The sequence below is a fragment of the Mastigoproctus giganteus genome, chromosome 6 (genome assembly GCF_048544385.1).
Source record: "Mastigoproctus giganteus isolate SK-2022 chromosome 6, ASM4854438v1, whole genome shotgun sequence".
NCBI classification, from domain to species: Eukaryota; Metazoa; Arthropoda; class Arachnida; order Uropygi; family Thelyphonidae; genus Mastigoproctus; species Mastigoproctus giganteus.
This window is the reverse complement of record NC_143580.1, coordinates 165,993,885-166,021,015: the sequence shown is the minus strand read 5'-3', so window position 1 is coordinate 166,021,015 and position 27,131 is coordinate 165,993,885. Positions and strand designations below refer to the sequence as shown.

At 36.5% G+C, this 27,131-nt stretch overlaps 1 protein-coding gene across 3 annotated transcripts in view; it reads left to right on the top strand.

Annotated features, from left to right (window-relative positions):
- The first annotated feature begins 271 nt into the window (after positions 1 to 271).
- LOC150084725 (protein numb-like) overlaps positions 272 to 27,131 on the top strand; it is a 107,495-nt gene continuing 80,635 nt past the window's right edge. For 2 of the 3 annotated variants that reach the window (XM_090375466.1, XM_090375464.1), the window contains exons 1-2: positions 272 to 437; positions 20,069 to 20,149. The gene's annotated coding sequence lies outside the window, so the exon portion shown is untranslated. The remainder of the gene's footprint in view (positions 438 to 20,068; positions 20,150 to 27,131) is intronic. The other variant, XM_090375465.1, reaches the window with a different exon arrangement.

The window sequence follows — 27,131 nt, the reverse complement described above, 5'->3', positions numbered from 1 at the left end:
TTCAAAAACGGGATAGCTGGTCATCCCAATTTAGAATTCTGTTTGCATGCCTTGGAAGATTAACAGAATCGTACCCAATATCTTTTTTGAATGTTGGTTACTATTTTATTGAATTAATATAAATAGCATTAAAATTTATGAAAGGAGTGTAATTAAAAGGAGTAGTGAGGAGCAGTAGCTGTGTTCTTCAATGTGATCTCATACATTCAATAGCAGTGTCGCGCATTGACAGTATTTGTGAATGGAATTTGTGTGACGTGAAGGTCACGAAATAGTTCGCGTTCATTTTACTACTTTGCCAAAAAAGGTTATTTTTTCAGTATAATGTGATTTGAATATATAAGTTTCTTTCGCGTTACAAAAGTGAACAAACGTGTGTTTTGGAATGAATAAGATTTCGATTTTTGACAGCAAATGAATGTTTGCTTGAAGCAAAGGTAATTTACCTGTTGGTATAATGTGACATGGTTAAATATTAGAATTTTAAGCGGAGTTGTTCATGAGATCGAACCTTGCTTTTTATTTCATGACAGCAGTTATGAGTTAATAGATACGTGTGGCAATATATTTTTATTAAATATATTTTATTTCTCATTAGAAGGTCAGGGTAAATACGAAAGAGTCGGTGTTAAATGCAACGTCATGACAGTCGTCATTTTATTAGCGAGAAGGAAGGTAATGGGACACACTGCTCATTAAACCACCCGATTTACGAACACCATGCGCTCATAAAGCCAAAGTTCATACATCAGAAGCGATATGCCCATATATATAATGGTATAATGAAAGGTTGTATTTCAAAGAATAAAATTTTCACTTCAAAAATCCATAACAAGATTTATGTACTATATATATGTCCAAACAACATTTAAAACAGTATTTAACTTTTTATAACAATAAAGATTTTTAAACAACCTTATTGCAATATACGGCATAAGGATCCCATTTGAAGATCTTACTTATGAATTAATTGCAGGTTAAATATATTAAATATGTAGGTTAGTGCAAAAGCATCATTTTAAATATATATATTAAATATATATTTTTTAATATACTTTTATTTTTTAATAAGTATGTTTTTGGTAAGAAAAAACAACTGACACATACTGTGTAGCATAATAGTTTTGGAACTGTGTATAGAGAATGGTTATTACTGTATAATTTAAACAGTTGCAGGTGAAGGTTTCGAAAAAGATAAAAATTTCAGGTGAAATGGGAAAGTTTTTTTGGTTGATGTATGAGCTTTCCTTCTTGCACCATATGCCTCTGCTAATCCTAATTCTTTCTAGCATGTTTTTACATTTGTTAATCCACCACCCCTTTCTCAAGTCAAACTGTGGTGTGACTGACCTAAGGGAAACTATCCACAATTTATACAACTGGAATAAAATTATTAAAAAGCTAATTTTCTAAAGTTCTGAGCATTATTTGTAAATAATGCAGTATAGCTATGTTAGAATTTGCATCCTTGTAGCACAAGTAAAGAAAAATGCAGTCTTGCAAAGTCTTACAAAGGGTCCTGAGCTGAATATCATCATTCTTCTCTTTCTTGGTGATTCCCTTCTCTCTCTCTCTCTCTCTCTGGGTAATTCAAAAATTTTTTTTTTTGCCTGGTGCAGCATAAGCCTCAGGCTTCCTTGCGCCATATAGCTAATAATAAAAAGATGTTTGTCTCAAATTGTAATGAGTTGCCTTATGCTATTGCTAAGTGTAATTTCTCCAAAAAGAGATGTATAATGTTTGTTTTTAGTATGTGGTGTTTCCATATAGAAGGTTTTTTTTTTATGTAAATTAAATATGATAAGTAAATGATGATGTAAACTGGGGGGGTGGCCAACCTTTCTCTGCTGCATGTAACATAGCTGATGAGGAGATCACTAACACCCCCATTTAACTGCATAAAATTAATGTTACAAAGTGATAAATAGAAACCATAGGTTTTTGTCACTTTGAATTTGGGTCATTATTTATAGCAATAACAGTGGAATTTAAACAGCATGTGTATTTAGCTTCATTTCTGGCTTAAAAATTTTGGTATTCTGGTAGTTAAATGAACAGTCTGACACAGATTGTTCATTTACTTACCAGGATATCACAAATAGAAGTTTGGCTTTAGCCAGCGAGTAGTTGGTTGGTGGAACAGACTTCCATCCTTTGTTGTGGAAGTTGATAGCCTAAATAAATTTAAGGCTGGGCTTTTTTTTTTTTTTATGTAAACCCCAAACACGAGAGGTGTTAGAACCTATAGTACTTAGTACCGTGCTTGGGTTGGAGGTTGAGAAAACGAAAGAAGATATTTGTTGACATTGGACTTGAACTTCTGTAGATTGTAATTTTCAGGAAATACATATGAAGGAAGGTTGTTCCAGAAAACGGCAGTTGAATGAATAAATGAGGAAGACGAAAAGTTGGTTCTGTGAGTTTGAAGTTGGACAGTAAATGGATGTTGGCTGATGGCGGCACATGTTCGGACTGTTTTGAAAGAGAGAGAGCGGGAATTATAGAAGCCAATTCAGAAGAACAGTGCCCATGGAAGTATCTGTAGAAGAGGCATGCAGCAGAAACAGAACGTCTATGAGACAGGGAGTGGAGAGAGACTCTGTTAGAGATGAGTCATTAATTAACCTAACTGCCCTTTTCTGAATGGAATCAAGAAGCCTGAGAGAGGTTTTGGGGGCACCACCCCAGATGTGGGAACAGTATTCCATGGCAGGGCGGATTTGCGATTTGTACAGAGTGAACAGCTGTTTGGAAGAAAAGTAATGCCGAGAGCGAAAGAGAAAACCAAGTTTTTTAGATGCAGAGGAAGCAATATTTGTAATGTGCTTGTGCCAAGAGAGATTAGAAGTCAGGGTAATCCCCAAAAGAGATATATCATTTTGCCTAGAAATCGGAGTGTCACTAAAGATAAGCATAGGAGCAGAAGAATCCTTTTTGCAAGATACAAGACTGAGTTTTAGAAGGGTTGAAATCAACTAAGTTGTCTTTGCCCCACTGGAGAATTACCTGAAGATCGGCATTTAAGGAATTGATAGCAGATATTCGAGAAGTTGAATCTGATTGAGCAGGACAAGGTTTCTCAAAATGGAAAGTGGAATGCAATGTGCTATCATTGGCAAAACTATGGATCGGATTTCCAGTCAAGGAAGAAGGTCATTAATACAAGAGGAAAAGAGTGGAGGAAAGAACTGAACCTTGGGGACACCGGCATTAGTGGAGAAGTTAGAAGACAGAGAGCCATCTACCATTACCCTTAGTGAGTGATCAGAGAGAAAACTGGATAACCAATTACTAAAAACAGTTGGCAAACCATAAGATGGAAGCTTGTTTAGGAGACCTTTAGGCCAAACACGATCGAAAGCCTTTGAGATGGCAACTACTTGTGTTTCACTGAACCTTTCCATTGAATTAGTCCATAAGTGTCGATCCACTGATGATATTCTGGCTTATATTATCCATAAATGGGTAACATAAGCCAGAATATCACCAGTGGATCGACATTGACGGAATCCATACTAGCGACTGTTGATCAGACGGAAGGTTTCTAGGTAGTTTAAGAGTTGGCAGTTAATTGATTTCTCCATTACTCAAGGCTGGGCTGGACAGGTATTTGGAACGAACAGAGGAGTGAAATGGGAGAGTTTTCTTTTTTTTTTTGGCTGATGCTGCATAAGCTTGCTTTCTTGCATCATGTGCCTCTACTAATGCTAAACCCAGCTCTTTGATCTTTTTCTCACAAACAACTCTTCAAAGTGCATGGTCGAGGTAAGTTGTCCTCTAGGCACCCCAGGTCACAACTTGGTTATCTGAGGTGCTCTTCTTGAACACTATAGCCTATGCTGTCAATGTACAATTAAAAAGAAAAGCAACAAACAACCCAGTCTTTTCTCCAGTGGAGCTTTTCTCTCGGATTCTTAGCCTCATGTTTGGCATTTCAAGAATGCAAAATGTGTTGAACTGTGATATTTCTATTCTTTTCTTTGTACACTGGATTACTGTTTTTTTATCTTATGATGTCAGTGTTTGCTCAAATTGCGTCAGTGGAATTATTCTGGTAGGAAGGAATGAAATCTGTTATTCCACACTCCACCTTAAAACCTAAACTTTGATTTTTTTTCAATAAATGTTCTAATGCTGTTCAAGATAAGAATACTGCACATTGGCACACATCTAAATATTTGCATTTAGCATTAGCATTAATAGAGCATTTGATGCAAGAAAGTAAGCTTATGCAGCATCAGCCAAAAAAAAAAAATAAAGTAAAATAAATAAATAAAAAATAACCACTTCCACTTCACCCCTCTGTTCGTTCGAAATACCTGTCCAGCTGAGCCTTAAACTTATTTAGGCTATCAACTTCCACGACAAGGGATGGAAGTCTATTTCACCTACCAACCACCCGCTGGCTAAAGGCAAATTTCCGCACATCTATCCTACATCTGTCTTTCCTCAATTTGAATTTATGCCCTCTCAGGTGATTATTCTGAGCAAGAGGAAGAATCCCATCAGCATTGAGCATGCTCAAACCATTCAAGGCTTTGTACACATCTATCAGATCACCTCGCCGGTGCCAAGTCTCCAGACACTGTAATTTGCAATACTTAAGCCTTTCTTCGTAAGAGCAACCCTTTGTTCCATTCACTAATCTTGTTGCCCTTCTCTGTACTCGTTCCAGCAGCTCTCCATCCTTCTTGAAATGAGGCCTCCAGGCCTGTATACAGTACTTTAGGTGTGGCCTGACCATTGCCTTATACAAGGGAATAATCACCTCCTTATCCCTGCTAGAAAAATTCCTATATATCATTGACAATACACCATGAGCTACTCTTGCAGCCCGTCTGCACTGCTCAGAGAACTTCAAATCTCCAGGTTTATTACTATTAACATTAGTAGAGGCATGGGATGCAAGAAAGCAAGCTTATATAGCATTAGCCAAAAGGAAAAAAAAAAACCTTCCCATTTCACCCATCCATTCACTCCAAATGTTTGTCTAGTTCTGCCTTTAACTTATTTAAGATATTGACCTCCACTACAACAGATGGAAATTTGTACCAAACTGTCAACCACCTGCTGGCTAAAGGCAAATTTCTGCACATCTGTTTTACAATTGTCTTTCCTCAATTTGAATTGATATCCCCTCAGGTGAGTAATCTGAGCAGGTGGAAGAATCCCATCAGCATTGATCTTGCTCAAACCATTCAAGGCCTTATATGCCTCAATTAGATCACTTCGCAGGTGTCTAGCATTAGCATTAGTAGAGGCATATGATGCAAGAAAGCAAGCTTATTCAGCATCAGCCAAAAAAAAAAACCCTCTCCCATTTCACCCCTCCGTTCGTTCGAAATACCTGTCCAGTTGAGCTTTAAATTTGTTTAGGCTATCAACTTCAACAACAAGTGATGGAAGTCGGTTCCACCAACCAACCACCCGCTGGCCAAAGGCAAATTTCCGCACATCTATCCGACATCCGTCCTTCCTCAATTTGAATTTATGCCCTCTGAGGTGATTATTCTGAGAAAGATGAAGAATCCCATTGGCATTGAGCATGCTCAAACCATTCAAAGCCTTATACACCTCTATCAGATCACCTCGCCAGTGCCTAGTCTCCAGACTCTGTAATTTGCAAAACTTAAGCCTTTCTTCGTAAGAGCAACCCTTTGTTCCATTTACTAATCTTGTTGCCCTTCTCTGTACCCGTTCCAGCAGCTCTACATCCTTCTTGAAATGAGGCCTCCAGACCTGTATACAGTACTCAAGATGTGGCCTAACCATTGCCTTATACAAGGGAATAATCACCTCCTTATCCCTGCTAGAAAAATTCCTGTATATCATTGACAAGACACCATGAGCTACTCTTGCAGCTCGTCTGCACTGCTCTGAGAACTTCATATCTGCCTGCACAATTACCCCCAGGTCCTTTTCATTCTCCAGCACTGTCAGTGTAGTACCGCAGAGTTGATACATTGCTCTGGGGTTACTGTTACCCATATGTAGTACTTTACATTTGTCAATGTTAAACTTCATTTGCCACCTCTCAGCCCATCTGTTCAACCTTTCCAGATCCTGTTGCAGCAGCATAGCGTCAGTAGTGTCCTTAACGACCCTGCCAACCTTTGTATCATCTGCAAACTTAGACATTAAACTTGATATCCCATCATCAATATCATTCATAAACACCGAAAACAACAATGGACCCAACACTGAACCTTGAGGAACTCCACTAATAACATTAGTCCACGTTGAGCAGTGTCCATTGATTACCACTCTCTGTCTTCTGCCACTCAACCATCCCCTTATCCATAGCAGCAATTTGCCTCCAATGCCACACTGCTCCAATTTGTGCAGCAGTTTTCCATGTGCAACAGTATCAAAAGCCTTTCTAAGATCCAAATATATAATATCAAAGTTATTCCCTGCATCCAGTTCTTTTGTGACTACATCATAGTATCCAATCAAATTGGTCAGGCAAGACCTGCCCTTAACAAAACCATGCTGCGTCTGAGCTATAACTGAATTCTTGTCTAGATGATCCTGCAGTGCTTCTTTAACCAGTGCCTCCATTAATTTACCTGGAACAGAAGTTAAACTAACAGGTCTATAATTACTTGTGTCAGCCTTTGATCCTCCTTTGTGAATTGGGTTTACATTTGCACATCTCCAGTCTATGGGTACCTCCCCTGATTCCAAAGAAGCTCTCATAATTATGGCTAGGGGTTTGCATACTTCCTTTGCTGCCTCCTTTAATATAACTGGATAGATCCCATCCACCCCAGGTGCCTTTTTTATGTTTATCCTCAACAATCTCTCCTCCACTTTCCTCTCAGTTATTACAAAATCATCCAGCTCACTGCCAATGTTTACTTTACCTACATCATTCTCCTTCCTGAATAACTCCTCATGCGTGAATGTAGATGCAAAATACTCGTTTAGATTGTTAGCCACCTGAGCAGGATCCTCAACTGTTGAACCATCAATATCCAGTGGACCAATCTGATTCATCCCTTTCCTTCTCGAGTTCAAGTATGTAAAGAACTCCTTTCTGTTTTTCTTTGCATCCTTTGCCAAGGATTTTTCGTAGTCTGCCTTTGCCTGCCTAATCTCCTTTGTGACTTGGTTACAGACCAACTTATATCTATCATAGGCTTCCATGTCACCCATTAATTTGTATGTATCCCATGCATTTTTCTTCTCTGCCACATGTCTCATTAGTCCATCTGACAACCATTTAGGCCTAAACCTTGAACAATATTTCTTAGTTGGTATGTAAAGCCTGGTAGCCACCAAGATTAGTTCCTTGAATGCTTCCCATTTTGAGTTTGCTGTTGGTAACATCATCAGTTGGTCCCACTGTATAGAATTTAAATACTGTCTCAGACCATCATAGTCGCCTTTACGAAAACAAAAACCCTTCCCTTTACCTCTGATGGTAGTTACCTCCTTGAGTAAATCCCACTTCAACACACTGTGATCACTGCCACCTAGTGGTTCATTTATCTGCAGGTTCTTAATGCATGAAGAATCACTACTGATAATCAGATCAAGAGTATGCTCAGATAATCAGATCAAGAGTATGCTCCCTCTTGTTGCCTCACGAACATGCTGATGTAGAAAACAATCATCCAATAAATCCACAAAAGCCTTGCTAGTGTGCGAGTGACCAACCCACAAATTCCAGTCAATATCTGGGAAATTAAAATCCCCCATTATAAGACTCTCTGATTTACTGGCCCACTCTATTTCCCTGTACAATATATTATTATACTCATCAGAGTCATTAGGCCTATAGCACACTCCTACTCTCAGGAGTGTGCTATAGGCCAGGACGCTGCAATTTGCAGAACTTCGTCTAGTCTCAGGACGCTGCAATTTGCAGAACTTAAGCCTTTCTTGATGACTGCAAGCCTTTGTTCCACTCGCCAATCTCATTGCCCTTCTCTATACTCATTCCAGCAGCTCTACATCTTTCCTAAAATGAGGCCTCCAGACCTGTATGCAGTACTCATGGTGTGACCTGACACATTGCGTTATACAAGGGGACAATACCTCCTTATCCCTGCTAGCAAAATTCCTGTATATCACTGATAAGACACCATGAGCTACTCTTACAGCCTGTCTGCACTACTCAGAAAACTTCATATCTGACTGCACAATTACCCCCGGGTCCTTTTCATTCTTCACTACCCTGAGTGTAGTACCACCCAGTAGATACATTACCTGGGGCTAATGCTACCCATGTGCAGTACGTTACATTTGTCAATGTTGAACTTCAGTTGCCACCTGTCAGCCCATCTGCTCAACTTTTGCAGATTCTGTTGCAGTAATGTGCTATAATTACTGTCATTAACAGCCCTGCTAACCTTTGTATCGTCTGCAAACTTAAGACATTAACCCTGATATAACTTCATCAATATCATTGATAAATATAGAAAACAACAATGGGCCCAACACCGAACCCTGGGGAACTCCATTAATAATATTAGTTCACTAAGAGCAGTGTACATTGATTATCATTATCTGTCTTCCCCCACTCAACCATTCTTTTATCCATTGCAGTAACTTGCCCTTAATGCCATACTGCTCTGATTTGTACAATAGTCTTCATGGACTAATGTTATTAGTGGAGTTCCCCAGGGTTCGGTGTTGGGCCCATTGTTGTTTTCTGTAAGGTAAGTTGCTCTTTGCATCCAGTTCCTTTGTGACCACATCATAGTATCCGATGAAATTTGTCAGACAAGACTTACCCTTAACAAACTCATGCTGTGTCTGAACAATAACCGCAGTCTTGTCTAGATGATCCTGCATTGCTTCCTTAACCAGTGACTACATTATTTTCCCTGGAACAGAAATTAGACTAACAGGTCTGTACTTGTCACCCTTTGATCCCCTTTGTGAATTGGGGACACATTTGCACATCTCCAGTTCATAGGGACCTCCCCTGAGTCCAAGGAAGCTTCCGTAATTATGGCTAAGGGTTTGCTTACTTTCCCTTACTTTTCCTTACTTTCCAAGGAAGCTTCCGTAATTATGGCTAAGGGTTTGCTTACTTTCCTTGCTGCTTTCTTCAATATAACTGGATAGATCCCATCCACCCCAGGTGGCTTTTTTATGTTCAACTTCAACAATTTCTCCTCCTCTTTGCTGTCAGTTATTATAAAATAATTTAGCTACCTTCCAGAGTTTGATAAGCTTCTGGTCTCCACTTCCCTACAGACTTCCTCATGTGTGAATGTAGATGCAAAATACTTATTCAGTTTGTCAGCTACCTCAGCAGGTTTATGAACAATCGAACCGTTGATGTCAAGTGGACCAATCTGATTCATCCCCTTCCTTCTAGTGTTTACATAAGTAAAGAAGTCTTTACTTTACTGTTTTTCTTTGCATCTTTTGCAAAAAATATTTCTCGTAATCTGCCTTTGCGTGCCTAATGTCCTTTGTGACTTGATTACAGACTATTATATCTACCATAGGCATCTTTGTCTCTTGATAATTCATATGCATCCCATGCATTTTTCTTCTCTGCTACGAGTCTCATTAGTTTATCTGACTACCATTTAGGCCTAACCCTCAAACAGTATTTCTTAGTTGGTATGAAAAGCGTAGTAGCTTCCAAGATTAATTCCCTGAATTCTTCCCATTTAGAATTTGCTGTTGGTAACATCATCAGTTGGGCCCACTGTATAGAATTTAAAAAATCTCTGAGACCACTGTAGTCACCTTTATGAAAGCAATAACCCTTCCCTTTACCCCTGATGGTAGTTACATCTATCCCACATCAGTATACTGTGATCACTGCCACCTAGTGGTTCCTTTATATGTAAATTCTTAATTCCCAAATAATCACACCGGGGGCTCACATCTGGTGAGTATGGGTTTGGCAAACCCAGGGTCCTGAGCTGGATATCATCATTCTTCTCTTTTTTGGTGATGCCTTTCTCTCTCTCTCTCTCTCTCTCTCTCTCACACACACACACACACACACACACACACACACACACACATAGGGTAACTCGAGAATTTTTTTTTTTTTTTTTGGCTGGTGCAGCATAAGCCTCAGGCTTCCTTGTACCATATTGCTGCTAATAATAATAATAATAATAATAATAATCAGATCACGAGTATTACCCCTTCAGAATGGTTGCCTCTCAAACATGCCACTGTATAAAACAATCATCCAATAAATCCACAAAATCTTGCTACTGTGTCAGTGACTAATCCAAAAGTTGCAGTCTGTGTCTGGGTAGTTAAAATCCTCCATTATAAGACAATCGGACATACTGGCCCACTGTATTTCTCTGTACAGTTGTTCGTTGGAGTGATTAGGTCTGTAACACTCTCCTACTCTCAACTTTGTTCTCCCACTGCTTATGTCACATCAAACTGATGTGACATAAGCAGTGCACTCTCCACCTATGTTAGCTGGATTCACTTCCTTAGATTTTATTTGTTTCTTAACAGCATCACCCCTCCAACCCTTCTGTCCTGTTCTTATATTTGCTGCTTACAATAATGCTTGCAATAACTGCAAAGCAATAGTTAGTAATCAATATAAATTAGATTTTGAACAGACTAATAGTAAATTTTTCCTTGTCCAAATGATAGTCGAGCATTCTGTTCTGTTACTAAAGCTATTGGCAACAGACCAGAATGCAAAATGGGGATTTTTGTCCCCATTTTGCATTCTGGTCTGTCAATCCATACTCCTACATTTGTTAAAACCCGAGTGTTTTGTTAAACTAGCATTTTATTTTTCTTCTAACTCTTGTATTTATGTTCTTGGTAAACCACCTCCTACCATTCCTAGTTCACTTCCCTAAATGCCTCTTGTGGTTTTTTGTCAAAAACATGTCAGAAGAACTTTGAACAATCTTGATGCCAAGAAAGTTCCAAGCATTAAGGCATTTCTCTGCTTGTTCTCAAAACCTGTGCTCTCTGTTGTTGTATGTTGCCTTTATATACTTTCATATTCCACTTTTTTTTAAAATTCTTTTTGGAAATATGCTCAGATTTAGCCAGTTCTTAAAAAGGGTGACAAATCCCTTCCATTCAGCCAGTTATTGTCTCACTGCGCTTATCTCTACTGTTTCCAAAGTAATGGAGAAATTCATTAACTGCCAACTCCCAAACTATTTTGAAACCATCCATCTGATCAGTTATTGCCAGTATGGATTTTGTCAGTGTCAACCACTGATTTGGAAAAGGAATGGACAAATTCAATGGAAAAATTTCTTGAAACTCAAGCAGTTGCACATGATATTTCAAAATCTTTTGATTATGTTTGTCATATTGGCAAATAGGGGAACCCTGGAGACCACAATTAAAACAAACACACCTTATGTTTGTCATAAAGATCTAAACAAGCTCTTATGTTATGGATTGCTGACTGATTTTTTGCTATTGGGTATCCAATTTTCTCTCTAAACACTCTGTGGGTGATGGTAGATGGGTGTTTCATGATTCAGTTCTTTCTCCCACTCTTTTACTCTTGTGTATTAATGACCTTTTGCTGATTGGAAATCCTATCTTTAGTTTTGCTGATGACCATTGCATTTACTCTCCAATTTGAGAAACCTTGCCCTGCACAGCTGGCCTCAACTTCTCAATTATCTCTCACCAATTCCTAAAATGCTGATATTCAGATAATTCTCCAGTGGGTAAAGATAACTTAATTTCAATCTATCTAAAACCCAGTCCTCTCTTATATCTTGCAAAAAAAAACAAAAAAAAAACAAGAATCTAGTGCTTCTATACCCATCTTGTATGGCATTCAGATTTCTGGACAAGGTCACATATCTCCATTAGGGATTTCCCTGACTTTTAATCTATTTTGGCAGAAGCATGTCACTAATATTGCTTCCTCTGCATCTTAAAAAAAAAAAAAACTAGGTTTTTCTCTTTCTCTCTCGGTGTTACTTTTCTTCTAAACTCTGTACAAATTTCAAACCTGCCCTACAATTGAAAATTGTTCTCACATCTGGAGTGGTGTCCCTAAAACCTCTCTTAGGTTTCTAGCCCCATTCAGAAGAGAGCAGTCAGGTTAATTTAAGTCCCATCTCTTACAAAGTCTCTCCATCTCCTAGATGTTCTGATTTTGTTGCATACCTTTGCATACTTCCATGGGCAGTGTTCCACTAAATCGGCAATTATTCTTGTAGGGCAATTATTTTGTAATTTTGCCCACTCTCTTCAAAACCAGTCTGAACACATGCCTCACCTAGTGGGTGTCCATTTAGTTTTCCAAGTTCAAACTCACAGAACAAACTTTTCTTCTTTCTCATTTGTCTCCCTTCAGCTTCTTTTTGGAACACCCTTCCTCTTTATATTTTCTGGAAATTACAATCTACAGAAATTCATCTAATATTAACAAATATCTTCAGTCTTCCCACCCTTTAGCCATACATAGTACTAAGTACTGTAGGTTCTATTACTTTTCATGTTTGGGGTTTTCATTAAAAAAACCTCTAATTTTTTGCATGTTTTTTTTACATTGGGAGGCATGCATGCATTGGCCACTCCTGATATGACAAAAGATGACGTATGCCAAAATGTGTCAACAGTAACAAGATATAAAGTTGTAACATGGAAGAGCTAATTGTAACAAAACAAGAGATGCCTTTTGCCATCTCTCATGATATGACAAACCAGTGATATTATAATCTCACAAGTCTTGAGTTTATACCATTACTGGTTTGTCATATAATGTACTTGAAATATAATTTTGTTATATAATGCCTCTGATGAAGTATCAACAAGCACCAGACCATTCAGGGGGTGTGATGCTGAATATTAATGAATAATATTATTCTTCTCTTTTTAAAGAAGTGTTACTTGTTAGTAATGCAATGTTAAGCAAATTGTTGTGGTAGATGTATAATTTGGCAGCCCAATAACTTTTCATAAGACTTCACATCTCTCTTTACCTGTGCTGTATAACAAGGATGCAAATCCTACCATAGCTATACTATGTTAAATGGAGTATAAAAACTAAAAGACTAAAATAGATATGAATATTTCATTCATATCTATTTTACTTTCAAGAGGTGATGCTATTGAAAAGTTCATAAGGCTAAGTTCATAAATTGAATGGCCATAAAATGGAAATTTATAAATTGGATACTGTATTTGTATACAGGGTGTTTCATAACATGTTCATAATTCAGGATTGATTCAAGAACGGAAAACAAAAAAGTTTATATAAACATATCCCATTCTGAATGGTTACAGAGCTGTGACTGTTTGAATTTTGAAAAAATGGCTTGGAATTTTTAATAGTAAAAATAAAAAAAATTAATAAAATAAGAAAACATGTACCTAGTATGAATAAACATTTTATTAGGTAATGTGTATGCTTATCATGTATGTAGATTTGATTCTTCATTTATCAGCAACTCAGTCAAGCTAGTGACTTTCTTCGATCTTGACTCTGATGCCTGGATTCATGATAAGGTGTACAGAAGTAGTATTTTAGATTCACATATATCAAACTGTTAACGTTTGCAGACTATCTCATTAAGCTGTTACATTTTTATTTTATTCCTTTGTTAAAGCCACATTTACCTGTTTCATATATTATTATTAGCCTTTAATTTATATAAACTCCCTCTAGATTGGTTGTATCGGGGTGTAATGCCCTTACTTTAATGGATGGCAATAAATGATTTTATATATATTATTTATTTTTTACCAATAAAACTCCATAGCCATTTTTTTAGGGTTGTTACTGTTCACAATCAGACACATATTTATACAAAATTTGTGTTTTCAGGTGCAAAATAATTTCTGAAACTATATCCTACAGTGTTCTCCCCAGAAAATTTTGCCAGCTGGGTGGGGAAGTGTAATACTTCACAATATTATAAAATTTTCCGTTATTTATAAATGTGACTTAAGTGATCCTGAGCAAAAATTAAATGCATAATTTAACATTATATGCTCCTGTCGCATTGATCTTGATCACATGGTATGTTCGAATTAATATTGATCGAGATCAGTGAGCAGTACCATACAGTACTGTGAGAATCGCTTAAATTTTAGCCAGGCAGTCAGTTAAATTCGCCGGGCGCTGTGCCCATTCGATAGGTCCCGGGGAGAACACTGGCCTACATGTTATAAAACACCTTGTATATAATAGTTAGCTTTTTAGTAAAGCAGTGCTTTTTTAACTTTATTATATATTAATGCTATCAAACACTACATCTTTCCACCTTCAATAGAGGAAAGATATAGTATCTTTGACGAGGCTCCTCTGCATCAACTACTATTTCTAAAGCCTTCCCCCCCCCCCAATAAAAAACATAAAATGGGCAAAGCCAATCCACGAGGTGAGGAGGCTATTGCTTTTCAGGTATCATATGTTAAACATGAAAACATTGAGTATTCAGTGTTTCATTTTATATGTATAAAATGTGTCTTATTTTTATGTGTCTTATCTTACTTTAGAGACAAAATGCTCTGCCTTGCATGTAACAGTGCGTTTTACTACATTTCATTAGAATAAGTGAAATGTAAAACAGAATATGCCTCAAATCAACGGAAATGTCACAGGGAAAAAAAAAAAATTAAATGAACATCCACAAAACCTTGTTTTTCCATCAATCATTCTGTTTGTTGGACTTTGCTTTGTTTGCCTATGGGCTCCCTCTGCCTTCGGTTTCCTATTTTGTAATATTTTTATCTACCAATTATTTTCGATCCTATTAGGTTTTCCAATTCTTTTTTTTTTTTTCTTTTTTTTTTTCTTGTTATATATCCATTTGTTAATAGGTGGTATTCTACATTGTTTTCTAATTATCTTGATTTTAATTTTTTATTATTTCCAGTAATGTTTTCATTTCTGCAGTTTCTTTTCTTTCTTTTTTTTTTTTTTTTTTTGCAATATTTGTGTTACTAATAATAACACATGCAACATAATTTATCTTTCATATATTATTATATGTCTTACTTTAGTTTTATATATTTTAACTTAGCTTGTTGATTAATATTTAAATTATTTAAATAATTTAATATTTGGAATATTATAATTATTCCATTCAAAATTATATTACTTAACTCAACTGATATTTTTAAATGCCTATTCTTCTATTTTAATTTTAGTATGGTTGAAGACATTGAAAACATGTGCAGAAATGCATTTCTGTTGAGTTTCATTATCAGTATTAGTAATGGCCCATATGGTGCAAGAAAGCCTAAGGCTTATGCTGCACCAGCCAAAAAAAAAAAAAAGAGTAAAATAATAATAATAAAATGAAATAATAAAAAATAAATAAATAATTAGAGAAAACGAAATAGACAATCTATGGATTTCTGTCCTCCCATAAGTAACTATCCAGCTGACCACTGAATTTTCCCAACCTGTCAGCCTCAACCACCCATGTCAGTAACTTATTCCAGTAATTTATAACTCACTAGCTAAAATAAAACTTCCTGCAGTCCAGTCTAAACTTCCCGCACCCATAACTTGAATTTATGGTCCCTAGTTCTAGAATCATTTATAGCCTTGAAAATTTCGTCCTCATTCATTCTACTTTTACCTCTCAGAGCATTAAACACTTTAATCAAATCTCCTCTAAGGTGCCTAGTTTCCAAGCTGTGCAGCCCATTATTTAGAGATATTATACAGGATATTTCGTAATGTGTGAGCCATATTTTCAGGATTAGTTCAAGACCTGAAAACTGATTTTGGTTATGGAGCTGGTGCTGTTTGAATTTTAAATAATAGCTATGGAGTTTATAATGTTATAAATTATAATGAAATTATAAAAATAATAAATAATCAGCAGACAAAGTACCTAGAAAATGTTTTAGCAGAAGCATTTGATGCAATAAAGCAAGCTTATACAGCATTGGTAAAAAAAAAAAAAAAACACTTCCCATTTCCCCCATGCATTTGCTCCAAAGGTTTGTCCAGTTCTTGTTTGAATTTATTTAAGCTATCAACTTCCACAACAACTGATGGAAGTTTGTTCCAACAATCAACCAGCTGCTGGCTAAAGGCAAATTTCTGCACATCTATTTTACAACTGTCTTTCCTCAGTTTGAATTTATGCCCACTCTGGTACTCAGTCTGAGCAAGAGGAAGAATCCCATCAGCATTGAGCTTGCTCAAATCATTCAAGGTCTTATACACCTCAATCAGATCACCTCTCAGGCGCCTAGTCTCCAGATGTTGCAATTTGCAGACTGGATTCTTGGTAAGAGCAACCCTTTGTTTCCCTCACCAATCTCGTTGCACTTCTCTGTACTTGTTCCAATAGCTCTACATCCTTCCTAAAATGAGGCCTCCAGACATGTTTGCAGTACTCAAGGCGTGGCCAGACCATTGCCTTATACAAGCAGATAATCACCTCCTCATCCCTGCTAGAAAATTCTTGTATATCATTGACAAGACCCCATGAGGTGCTTTTGCAGCTTATCTGCACTGCTCAGAAAACTTCTTATCTCACTGCACAATTACTCCCAGGTCCTTTTCATTCTCCACTACCCTGAGTGTAGTACTACACAGTTGGTAGACAACTCTGGGGTTATTATTATCCATGGCGCACTCTGGCCATAGTTACCAATGCTGCTAATAAATCCCCAAACAAATAAACTACTACTCATATGTAGTACTTTGCATTTGTCAATGTTAAACTTCAGTTGCCTCCTCTCAGCCCATATACCCAACTTTTTTTAGATCCTGTTGTAATGTGCTGTCATTACTGTTATTAATAACCCTGCCAACCTTTGTATTATCTGCAAACTTGGACATTAAGCTTGATATACCTTCATCAATATTATTGATAAATATAGAAAACAACAAGGGACCCAACACCAAATCCTGGGGGTCTCTCTCTCTCTCTCTCCCTAAGTTATATGATAGAAATATTATTTTTTGCATCCAGTTCATTTGTAGTATCCAGTTTTAGACCACATCGTAGTATCCAATAAAATTGGTCAGACAAGGCTTCCCCTTAACAAACCCATGCTGTGTCTGAACTAACTACAATCTTGTCTAGATGATCTTGCAATGCTTCTTTAACCAGTGACTCCATAATTTTGCTTGGAACAGAAGTTAAACTAACAGGTCTGTAATTACTTGTATCAACTTTTGAATCCCCTTTGTGAATAGGGGTTAAATATGCACATCTCCAGTTTGTGGAGGACCTCCCTGAATTCAAGGATACTCTCATAATTATGGCTAAGGGTTTCCCTACTTCTTTTGCTGCCTCCTTTAATATAACTAAAAAGATCTATAACTAAAAAGATCTCATTCACCCCAGGTGCCTTTCTTATATTTAATTTCACCAATTTCTCTTCCACTTTTCTCTCAGTTATTACAAAATCCTTTAGTCCCTGCTAGAGTTTGATAAACTTTTGACATTCCCCTCCCTACAGAATTCCCCATGTGTGAATGTAGATGAAAAATACTCATTCAGTTTGTCACTACCTGAGCAAGATCATCAACAGACAAACCATCGATTTCAAATGGACTAATCTGATTCATCCACCTCCTTCTAGAGTTTACATAAGTAAAGAAGTCTGTGCTATTTTTCTTTGCATCTTTTGATAAAGTCTTCTCTTAATCTGCCTTAGCTTGTCTAACTTCCTTTGTAACTTGATTACAGGGTAATTTATATATACCATAGGCTTCTGGAATCACCTGATAATCTATATGCATCTCATGCACTTCTCTTCTCTGCTATGAGTCTCATTAGTTCATCTGACATCCACCTAAACCTTGAACAGTATTTTTTAGTTGGTATGAAAAGCCTAGTAGCTTCCAAGGTTAACTCCTTGAGTGCTCATTTAGAATTTGCTGTTGGTAACATTCTGTTGGTCCCACTGTATAGAATTTAAAAACTGTCTGAGACCACTGTGGTCACCTTTACTAAAGCATAAATTCTTCCCTTTACCCTTGATGGTAGTTACATCTTTAAGTATATCACACATCAGTACACTGTGAAGGTGCCTCTGTAGCCAGGTGGGAAGGAGCAGCAGTGCACAGCACACGCTTCTTGATTAGACCGGGATTCAAGCCCATCACCACCAAATACGGAAGATGTGGAAAAGTCAGGAAATGACCACCGCATATCCCGGAGCAATATGGCCTTAGTTGCTAATGCTCCTAAAAACCAAATAGCAAAGCAAAGTACACTGTGATCACTGCCACCAAATGGTTCCTTTATCTGCAGATTAATCACTAAGAATAATCACTGCTGATAATGAGATCAACAGTATTACTCCCTCTGGTTGCCTCTCGAACATGCTACTGTAGAAAACAATCATCCATTGAATCCACAAAAGTCTTGCTAGTGTGTGCGAATGACTAACCCACAATTCCAGTTAATATCTGGGATGTTAAAATCCCCCATTATAAGACAATCTGATTTACTGTCCCATTCTATTTCTCTGTACAGTTGTTCATTGTACACATCGGAGTCATTAGGCCTGGTTAAGAAACACATGAAATGTGTTTCTTAACTAACATCCCTTAAATTACATCTTAACTAATCCTTCCCTCCTTCCTTCCTTCCTATCCTGTGATAAGAAATGCATTACACACCCATTGGCAACAATTATGGCATGGACAGTCCACAAACAAGTTGTATCAAATCAAGCCTGTAGTCTGGGTAGGAGTCATTGAGAGGAAGTTGTTCTAGCTCGCCTCCACATAGGACATAGTCGTCTGATGCACTCTTTTCTGCTGAGGGCTGACGACCCTCCTATATGTGAGTACTGTGACACCATTTTAACTATTAGATGCATTTTATCTGAATGTCCATGTTTTAAACCTGAACGACATATATCGTTTACCACTTTTAACCCTGGTCTTGGCGCATTATAGCCTTAGATGCTAATGTGCCAATAAAATCCAAATCGATCAATCAAACCACTTTTAACCATCTGACCAAGCCTATACACTCAGTCAGGTACTCTCTGACAATGATCGTGTATCACCTGTTTTTAACTATTTAAAACCGATAAAGTTATTTGCATCTTTTTAACATATGCTCTTTTGTTAACATATACTTTTATTACATTTTATATATCGTTTGTACCTTGTTGACTGCTTTTATACATATTTTTATACAAAAACCATTTTCTGATATAGTGACCTGGTAACTGTAATATTTTAACCTTTGTTTTTCTACTTTTAATATGTTTACTCATTTATCGTGGTTGGCACATTTTAGCCTAGGTTGCTGTTGTGCTAGTAAACCCAAACTAAACCAAAATCCTTCCTATCCTGTCTCCTTTCTGTACACATTGTATCCCCAAATTCAAATTCTGCATTCCTTACACCCGTGGACACTACATCTCTGATATCCCAATAATATCTGCCTTTCATGTCTTCACCAGCAGTTCAAATTCATCAAATTTATTTACTATACTCCTAGTATTGCATGTACATGCAGGTATACATGTACCTGTTCTTACTCTTAGTTATTTTTGTTCCACGATGATTCCCAGAAGTTCATGAAATCTCCAGCAACTTGCTTTCTAGGCTGCTGCCCATTCCAATATAAGCAGTGCAAGAATCACTTTCACCTCTGTCTGCCACTGCTGTTAATCTATTAGTTAGAGGTGGTAGATGACTTTCATCAACCGTTGAAATACCACCACTTTGCTTATTGGAGGCTTGAAGTGGTAAAACCCATGTTTAGTCTCTAGAGCAAAGTTTCCGGCATCCCCCTCCCCCTTTCTCCTTCAACCCATGCACGGTACTAAGTACTATAGGTTTTGATACCTTTCGTGTTTGGGGTTTTCATAAAAAAAAAAAAAAAGTCTTGATTCCCCTCCCCCCCAAGCTAGCAGTTTTCTGACCTACCTAACATTGCCTTGAAGCACAGCAAATGTCCTTGCACCCTTTCTATTTAAGTGTATCTCATCCCTGTAGAAGCAACCTTTCCTGTTAACAAGCACAGTTTTATTCATAATAGGAACATGTTTTCTTATTCTAATTTATTTTTATTATTTCTTCCATGGAAAATCTGAGTTACAGATTTTTTAAATTTCAAAATAGCCATAGCACTGTTATTGTTCAGAATCAGATATACTGTATGTTTATATGAACTGTATTCATTGTTTTCAGGTCCTGAATTGATCCTGAGTACGTTACGTTGTGAAACACCCTGTTTATATATGGTGAATCTGTACACCCATATATGCATTGGTGACTATTAATTTTTTTGTACCTTCTGAATTTATTGAACTTATTTTTGTTATGTGTATTGAGCTACTTAAATAGCTCCCTAGTGGTGGTGAGCTAGTTAAAAAAAAAAAAAAAAAAGCCCTTGCTATTTTTAATATTAGACTTATCTTCTTATTTTGTGTGAAAATTAAGATAAGTGTTATATTTTCTTCATTCATTTATTGTTTATCAGCTTAAAATACAATAGTGGCATCAGTCATTGTTTCCATTCAGAAAACACATTTTTCAGTTTTCATTTTTGTCATCTGTATATTTAACTGTTTTACTATAATAATGACAGTTATTAAAAGAATCAAGAGAGACAATTTCATAATTTTTCCTGATTTTTCTGTGTAGTAGTAGTACTAAAATACTCGAAAGAGCACCAATTTGACTTACTAATCTGATTCCCATGGGCCTAATTATACTTCAAAAAATATACAAGTATGTGTATCATATGTGAATAGTCTATAAGAAAGTAGTTGCAGTCTTTTTCTGCCATGATGTGAATTTCCTTTGTGAATAAATGAAGTGCAAGGTATGGGAATTCACCAGGTAAAAAAACTCAGTAGACAAAAGTAACAGTTGATGTTGCAAGCCTAGCTTTGAAATATCTCCATTTATGGAATTTTGGTATGCAAAAAGTTAATGGCATTGAATGCCTCTGACGCCTGATGATTTCTACCTTTATTTGAAAGGGTACTTCATAAAATAAAAACAGGTTAAGGGTTAGTCCTGCTTTTTAGCTTAAACACTTTACTGTCTTTAAAAAATGTATTTGGAATTATATTTCAGATAAAGATTGAATTGCATCAGTTTTGTTTCTAATAAAGTTAGTTTCCCCCAGAACGTAAAACTACATAATTCTTAACCTCTGAAATAATACCATGCAGGATAGGCATTATGTTAGTTTATTCTTAGTTCTGTAGACAAAAGAAAATGTTCTAGTGAGTTATAGTAGTATATAGTATATGTGGCTGAAGAATGGCATCACCCAGAACATCAGTTCAACTCTGCCGTGTTTTGCTTTGGTAACAGAGGATGTACATATTTAGATAGAAAAACAAAAGTGAACATAAAAGAAACCATTTCAGGTTAAATTAAGAATTCAGTTTGAAGGAAATTTTGTTTAGAGTTAGATTTTCTTTAAAAATAGGAGAACATTTAGAGATAGATAACCTGAAATAGTTAACCACTCAACTGTTTGCAAGAAAAGGAATTACACAGAAAATTATACAACCTTAAACAAATAGTTATACAAACTGTTTGTGACAAAAGTAATTATACAGAAAATTTACGGAATTATACAGATGCAAAATATACAAAATTATACAAAAATGTTCAGAATTATACAAATAATTATATAAAAGAAATTATTACATATTTAAAAAAAAATAAAAAGGGAGAATTAAAACCATTAAAGTTAATAAATGTCCAGTCCAGCAATTAACGTCCAATCAGTCCAAGGTATGAACAGGTGTTCAACACAAATTCTACAAGATAATGACATAAATTATGTTGTTGTCCATGAGATTTCATAACATTCACTTGTGATTAGAATCAAATACACATCGAAGATGGTAAAGAGCATACTTTACCACAAAATCTAAAGAAAACAAAGGTGCTATTTAAATATAAACTTAATCACTATTTACAAATATATGAACATATTTATGAAATGTCAAATTTCATGGTAGAAAATATGGAGCAAACAGTTGAGTTGAATGTTACAGTTTATACAATTTGTGCTACCAGGTTGATAGCAACAAGTTCTTGGATACATTCCTTAAAATTAAGAATTTAACCAATTTAGGGGGGAAGCTTGGTGAAGTTCTGAAAGAATTTGGGAATTATGAATAAATTTAAGAAAGTTAAGTATAGGTGTTTGATAAATACAAAATAGTTTAAGAAAGAGTTCTAGAGTTATGACATCCTGTTTATTGTTGTTAGAATATGCAGAGAAGGATTTGCATCAATTATCTCTTTTGTATTAAGCATCAAATGACAACTGCCCGATTACAATGATTATTCTCTTTGGAGAGGTATTAGCAAACTGCATAGATGCAGCTACTGCAGTAACAAAAGGTAGACAGGGCCTGCAGGATAGATCTCTAAGGACACACATTACAAAAAGGATCTTCATGAACAGAACTATTTGAATATTAGAATTAAGTGGATGTTCTTTAAGACTTACTTTATATACAGGTTGTCTCAAAAATATTGGTACAAACGTTTAGGGGAGGTAGGTAACATATAAAGGAATGTGAATCGCATAGGAACCCATAACCAGAAACATCACCATAAGTCGGTACACGTCGCTGTTCATCAGTTTGCGAGAGGGAAAATTTCTGGTTTACTCATTCAATCAGTAGTTGCTGCACGAAGAGCATGCATTGATATATGAACTGTGAGCTGGCAGACATGCACCTAGTGTATGGATTAGCAGAGGGCCCACACGGTGTGCTCCTCCCATGCAGCACAACATTGCTTCGCAATAAATGTGTGGACAGGTATGGTCGGTGACTGCTTAGTCGGCCTACACCTGTTACCATCCCGCATGAACCCCGCTAAATATCGGATCTTTCTTGAACAAGTTCTACCAGGGTTACTTGACGATGTTCCAGCAAATGTGAGACGCAACATTTGGTTTCAACATGACGGGGCACCTGCCCATTATGGAAGGTGTGTTGGTGACCATTTGAACAGGCGTTTTGGGCGTCGATGGATTGGCCATGGTGGACCCATTGCCAGGCCCCCACGCTCACCTGATTTATCAAGCCTTGATTTCTTTCTGTGGGGGGGGGGGGAGCCCTCAAATCTATCGTGTATGAATCGCCTGTGGAGACGGAAATGGATCTCATGGTGAGACTCGTCTGCGCTGCTGCTACTGTCGAAGAAACTCCAGGTGTGTTTGACCGTGTCCACCAATCCATGCTGCATCGGTATCACGCATGCATTGCGTGTCATGGTGGAACCTTCGAGCATCTGTTGTAACATCATAAAATGCATCCATCTCGTACTCCATTGTTAATATTTTGTCAAATAAATGTTTGCCACTAATTACTGTCTTGTGTCATTTCTACTTCTTGTGCCTCTGCTACTACTTTCCCGTGACGTCTCCGGTTATGGGTTCCTATGCGATTCACATTCCTTTAGATGTTACCTACCTCCCCTAAACGTTTGTACCAATATTTTTGAGACACCCTGTATATGTGACTAGTTAATAAATTATTATATCTTGTTGATAGTCAATTTCGTTGGATATTTCAAAAGTATTCACTATATGCATTATTTTCTTTTATGTTTTGTTATATGTTGTGGGATTGACTTCAGATTTAATCATGAAAATTTGATTTTCAAGAACAGGTTGTTGTTTGGGGTGATATTTCACAAGTCACAAAGAATCCAAAAAAAAAGTCACACAACCAAAGCGGCAGCGACACTTCTGATTTAAAAACATGAACACGAACAAAAAAAGAACTGATTTTTTCATAGGACATCACATAATTAAATCCATACAAAAATATGAATTTAATGAACAGTTGGTTTTGTTGAATAGTATAGACTGTTAGACAAAAAAAAAAAAAAAAAAAAATATATATATATATATATATATGTTATTGTAATTGTGCTACTTAAGATCGAATTTCGTGAAATGATGTATATTGAAATATGATCTGTAAATTTTTTTCTTCTTGCTTAGTGTCTCAGTACTTTTGGTACTACTCTGTGTTAAAGTTAAGGACTACTTTGTCTAAATGGAAATATTTTTTTTTTGAAAAATATAAGAATAAAATATCGATAAGTTCCATTTCATTTGTTAAAAAAAAGGCCCAGTTATTGTTATCACTGAAAGGCTCATTGTTGCAGATCCTAGGTAGGATGGCGATTGTCATTTGCTACGTGTTATTTGGAAAGGTGTGGATTCGGATCTCAATCAGTGATGTGACAAAGTTTTAAACTAATCTGAAGTGGAACCCCTCCCACAAGGATTTTTCTTTTTTTTTTATTTTTCCTCCTCCAGACCTTAGCACTAATCCAGATTTAGCTCAATCCACTTTATGGTAGAATGCTGTATGGAAATTTACATTGCATAATGAAAGAAACATCTTTTGTATCATCCTGATTGCCCTGTTTCTCTATTTTTATTTTTAAATCTTAAGGTAATATATCTTTCATGTAATTCCAAACCTGATAATATAAAATACATGTACCATCAGTTATTTTTTTTATTTTCAGAAATATGTCTAAAAATCTTAAAAGAAAAACAGCTAAATATGTGTATATGACAACAATAAGCACACTTATTGTATTAACATGTTCAGTACAGTATTGTATGTCACATACATAGTGCAACAAGCAATACATTTTTTAGAAATTTGCGAGTTCTGAATGGCAGGATGCAGTTTTGAAGTATGTTTGTTTTTTTTGGTATATTTTCATGTAAAATGGGTTATTTCATATGTAGTCTGTAATAACACAAATTTATGTAATTTATGAAATTTTAAAACTTCTTGGGACAGTAACAATGTTTTGTCTCCAGAGCAAAAGTTTCTGGCATCCCCCTCCCATCTTCAACCCATGCACAGTACTACTTTTTTTTTTTTTTTGGTAGTTGTTGGCGCATAGGCTTCTGTGGCCATAATGCACCTCCCAAGGTTTTTTTGCAGTACTTTGATCCAAGCCTGAGGCGGGATTCGAACCCGCGACCTTTGGGTTGCCAGGCAGGCACTTTACCCACCCGGCTAGCCCGGTCAGCCACAGTACTACTATACTACTACTAACTAGTACTGCTACTAATATAAAATAACATTAATAATACAATACTATAATCTAATACTAATGCTAGGTGGTAGATGACTCATGTCAACTGGTGCAATACCACCACTTTTCTTATTGAAGTTTTGAAGTGGTGAAACTGATGTTTGGTCTCCAAAGCAAAATTTCTGGTATCGACTCCTCCCCATCTCCTTCAACCCATGTACAGTGCTACGTATTATAGGTTTTGATACCTTTCATGTTTAGGGTTTCCATTAAAAAAAACAAAAAAATAGCGTATTGAATTATGTTTTGTTTTAGTTTGTACACAGTACACAAATCAGATTGTATTAATAATGAAGGGTATGATCTAGAGAATAATTTGTTAATTATTCTCTAGATCATGACTAGATCTCTAGTCAGCAACTAAGGACTGAATGCAGTACATTGGGTAAGGCACAAGGAGGAACTTCACTACGGATAACCAGGTTATCCCAATTTTCCATTAGTTGAATGGATGTTGTGTTCTTTCAATGTCATTCGAAAGGACCCAACCTTACTTTGGTTTGGTCCTTCCGACTTAATTTGCAGTATTCTAAGAAAGATCAACTTAATTTGCTTTTGATTGCAAAACTTATGTTGGTGTCAATTTTTTTAACGCATTGTGAAAAATCTGTCAATGAAAAAGCTTGAAGCAATATATATATTTTTTTATTATGCAAAAAAGATGATTAAGCATATTCAATCAGTCAGTTTATATCAACATTATTGTAGAAAACTCTGGGTTGCCCTATACCGTGTTTTTTTTTTTTTTTTTTTTTTTTGCATATTTTGTTAGCATTAGTAGAGGCATAGTTTGCAAGAAAGCAAACTTATACAGTGTCAGGCCAAAAAAAAACCCCTTCCCATTTTACATGTCTATTTGCTCCAAAACTTCTTCCTTGAATTTATTCAAATTTTCCACTTTCACAAAAATAGATGGATGTTTGTTCCAGCAATCAACCATCCACTGGCTAAATGCAAACTTCCACATATCTATTTTGCAACCATTCTTCCTCAATTTGAATTTGTGCTCCCTCATGTGAGTAGTCTAAGCAAGAGGAAGGATCCCATCAGCACTGAGATTGCTCAAACACATCAATCAGATCGCCTCACAGGTGCCTAGTTTACAGAAGCTGCAATTTTCAGAAATGAAGCTTTCCTTTGTGAGCATCCCTTTGTTTCCGTCACCAATCTCTCCCTTCTCTGTACTTGTTCCAGTAGTTCTACATCCTTCCTAAAATGCCTCCAGACCTGTGTAATGCTTCTTTAACCAGTGACTCCATTATTTTCCTGGAACCGAAGTTAAACTAACAAGTCTGTAATTACTCGTGTCACCTTTTGATTCTCCTTTGTGAATTGGGATACATTGCGGAATACATTGTGGAATATATTTGCACATCTCCAGTCTGTGGGGACCTCCTCTGAATCCAAGGATGCTCTCGTAATTTTGGCTAAGGGTTTGCTTACTTCCTTTGCTGCCTTCTTTAATATGACTGGATAGATTCTATCCCTGCCAGGTGTCTTCCTCGTGTTTAACTTCAACAATTTCTCCTCCACTCTGCTCTTAGCTATTTCATATCATTTAGCTCTCTGTTAGAGTTTGATAAACTTCTGGTCTCCCTTTTCCTACAAATTTCTCATGTGTGAACGTAGATGAAAAATGCTTATTCAGTTTGTCAGCTACCCGAGCTGGTTCAATAGTCGAACCATCACTATCATGTAGACCAATCTGATTCATCTGCTTCTTTCTAGAATTTAAAAAAAAATTCTTTGCTATTTTTCTTTGAATTTTTTGCCAAAGATTTCTTGTAATCTGCCTTCACTTGCCTAACCTCCTTTGTGACTTGATTGCAGACTAGCTTATATCTACAATTTTTCTTCTCTGCCACAAGTCTCATTAGTTCATCTGACATCCATTCAGGCCTGAACCTTGAACAGTATTTCTTAGTTGGTATGAAATCATCAGTAACATCATCAGTTGGTCCCAGTGTATAGAAATTTAAAACATTCTGAGATCTCTCTAGTCACCTTTACAAAAGAAAAACCCTTCCCTTTACCCCTGATGGTAGTTACATCTTTAAGTAAATCCCACATCAGTACACTGTGATCACTGCCACCTAATGGTTCATTTATCTGCAGATTCTTAATGCATGAATAATTACTG